The sequence below is a fragment of the Marmota monax genome, unplaced genomic scaffold (genome assembly GCF_021218885.2).
Source record: "Marmota monax isolate L192 unplaced genomic scaffold, Marmota_monax_Labrador192_F-V1.1 WCK01_AAM20220418_F8-fsc00114, whole genome shotgun sequence".
NCBI lineage: Eukaryota > Metazoa > Chordata > Mammalia > Rodentia > Sciuridae > Marmota > Marmota monax.
This window is the reverse complement of record NW_026694943.1, coordinates 2,526,006-2,529,597: the sequence shown is the minus strand read 5'-3', so window position 1 is coordinate 2,529,597 and position 3,592 is coordinate 2,526,006.

Below are 3,592 nucleotides of genomic sequence, written 5' to 3'. Positions count from 1 at the left end.
AGAATTGGTGCTGGGACATCTAAGGATGCTCAAGTCCCTTATATAAGTTGGCACAGTACTTGTATATAACCCATGTGCATTCTCCCATGTGCTTTTAGTCATCTCTGGATTACTTACAATATCTAATACGATGCAAATGCTGGGTAAGTAGTTGTTATAAGGTGCTGTTTGGGGGAATAACAACAAAAGAAGAAGTCTGTACATGTTCAGTTACAGACACATTTAGAAAAATATTTTCCATCCACAGTTGGTTGAATCTACAGATGCAGAAACGTGGATGCATTCAGCTCCAAATGTCAGTAGCACAGAAGGTGACAAGCCTTGTGCGGCCTGATGTTGACCATGTGACCGTGACTATTTGTGTACCATCAAGTTTCTACTCACTCAGGCAGAAACTTCATTCATTTGGTGATTATATTCTCAGTGCAGCGCATGGTGTGAAATCACATTGTTAAGATAGTAAATGTACTGAAACAGCTGCTCTCCAATTGCTTGTCTGTGGTGCGGGCACACACACTCCTACTGGTGACTAGGAGGGTGTTTTGAATCTCTTCATAGTCTTCTGACAATTTTTCAGTGTTTCAGGGGTGTTAGACTTTGCCACATAAGTTCTAGTAATCCTGTCTTCATTAAAACTTGTGCTTAAGGGCTGGGGATGTGGCTCAAGTGGTAGCGCGCTCGCCTAGCATGCGTGAGGCACTGGGTTCGATTCTCAGCACCACATAAAAATGAAATAAAGATATTGTGTCCACCTAAAACTAAAAACAAAAACAAAAACTTGTGCTTAAGGGGGTAGGAAGGATAGCAGAATGAATCATTATTACCCTATGTGTGCATATGATTACACAACCAGTGAAACTCTACATCATGTACACCCAGAAGAATGAGAAGTTATACTTCATTTATGTATGATGCATTGAAATGCATTCTACTGTAATGTATAACTAATTAGAACAAATTTAAAAAAACAACAACTTGTGCTCAAAAATGTTAACAGCCATCTATTGAGTACTGACCGTAGAAACACGCACTATTCTAAGCATTTTATGGCCTGAATGTAATTCTCCTTATCAAATGGATAAGATTATTGTCCTCATTTTACATATGAGGAAACTGAAGCATGAAGAAGTTAGATAAATGAGCTCAAGGTTACTCTGCTAATAAATAGCAGAAAAGTCCAAGTTCACGATCCCAAACTGCCTGTCATAAGCAGCTTAGGTTCTTTCTCAGATTATTCATCAAAATAAACTCTAGGTCATGATTAAAGACCCGATCACTATTTTTTTTTTTAAATGAAACTTTGCAACCTTAGACCAAATATAGGAAAATGTCTTTTCAACCTCAGGATAGGGAAAGATTTCTTAAATGAGATTTGAGGAGCACAAATTAGGAAGGAGAAAGTCAGTAATTTTGACTACACAAAAGTAAAAACACCCGAGGGACCCAAAACATCATAAACAAAACTAAAAGACACATGTTACACTGGGAGCAGATATTTGAAGCATAAACAAAAAAGATAAGGGCTTAATATGAAGAATACATAAAAGTTAAGACAAATCAAAATGTAAAAGGCCGACAATAGGCAAAGGGGAGGTGGAGGAAGGAAAGGGGAAAGTACATGTCCAACAACCAAGTGCAAAACTCTCCGGTTCACTAGCCAAGGAAATAGAGGTAAAATGACCTCGGTACAACCCTTCCAAGATGTCACATTGGCCAAAAGCAGAATGTCCCCCAATCCCCAATGTTGGCAGGACTTGGAAAACCAGGAACTTTCGCGCAGTGCTGGTGGACATGTGAATGGAGAGCTGGGCAGTGATGGGTTAGGGTCAAAACTGTGCACAGCCTGATCACGACTACAAACGCTGTTTGCTGATGCTGTAGGTAGGAGGCAGCCAATGAGGGAGTTGCTGCCTAGGCCCACGATGGGCTCCTGGGGCTCCCTGGTGCATGTCTCTCTGCACGTCCCTGCCTTCCTCCGTGGTGAGGGTCTGTACCCACATGCTCACCATCCAGTCTCAGCACCTCTGGGCCACTTCCTGAAAGCACCAACCTCAGTCTCACCACAAGGGCCAGTGTAGGCAGAAGTGGCTACTGGGCAGACCCAGTGCCAAGTCCAAACAGGGCAGAGGAGGCAAGTGTACGGGGCTCACTCTCCTCCTTCCCTGGCACTGTTGGCACTGGAGAGCTGGAGCTCTGCATCTAAAGACCACTCCAGGAGGGCAGTGGCCGCTGGATCTGGAGCTGTCACCCTGGCTGTCTTCATTTCTTGATCAAGTGGGCAACAAGTCACCTAAATAGTGCCTTAATTCATCTGGCTTCCCAGAGTCGTGGCGGCTGAATCATTCTAGCAGTGAGGGCATCCACAGATCCTAGATCAGACACTGGAAAGGACCTGGATGGCAGTTCTTTTCTTTTCTTCTTTTTCTTTTTTGTACTGGGGATTGAACTCGGGATACTCGACCACTGAGCCACATCCCTAGCCTTATTTTGTATTTTATTTAGAGATAGGGTTTCACCGAGTTGCTTAGCACCTCACCATTGCTGAGGCTGGCTTTGAACTCATGATCCTCCTGCCTCAGCCTCCCAAGCTGCTGGGGAGGGCGTTTTCCTGCATGAAGTGCATGGCAGCATGCCACTTGGCAGTCCGTCAGAGGATTTCTTCTTTGACTGGTTGCTGTCCTATACCTATACCTACAAAAATTTCACTTGTGTTTGAAAGACATCATCCAGGGACCCCATGTAAGGTGTCTTCCGGTTCTGTTGCTTTATTTGGTTAGACAGAGAACATGGCTTTTGGGCAACACTCACTCACCTCCCCCATAGAAATGCCCACCCTGAGATGAGGCTTGAGGTGACATACTAGCTTTTGCTTGGGCTTCCAGTGAAGGACGGGCTTTTAGAGAGCACCCTGGCATTTCCTATGAGGCTGGAGCTGGAGATATTGTCTGCTAAGCTACTCAGCATTAGGATTTAGATTTCCCTTAAAATTTAACCCTGGGAAAATATTTATTTCTCTTGAAACTTCTACATGCTTTCTCTGGGATTTAAGAGCTTAGAGGCAACATAGATGGTCTGAAAAATATGTTTTGGGGGCCCAGTGACCTTTCATGACTCAATCCCTTGCTGAGTAAATTTGGGCAGTGTGGGTCCCTGTCTCTACCCCAGTGACCTCATCTCGAAATGGACACAATTTTTCCTTGGGATATTTTGATGGAGTGTATCAAATGTACTATAAATGGTAAAAGTGGCAGTAGTTATCAGAAAATCTATTACAATGTCTCAATGAGGTGACTATTTTAATCTAGCTTTTTAGTAGGATGTTCTTTTTCTTCTAATGATTTCTGATTGCGCTCTAGAGTTATAATTCGTCTATCCCATTCTGTAAGTGTTTGAATATTCTGGACTGCTTCAACTCTTCTTTGGGAGACAGATGGAATAAATAAAGTAGAGCAACTGACTTGTACCATTCTTACTTCCTCATCACCAGCTCCCTGGTTCTCATTTGGTATGACCCACTGGCTGGCTGTGTCCTTGGGTCAGTCACTGTTGGCCACCCTGTTGATTGTTAACAGCTGGGCTGTTGCATGGTGTG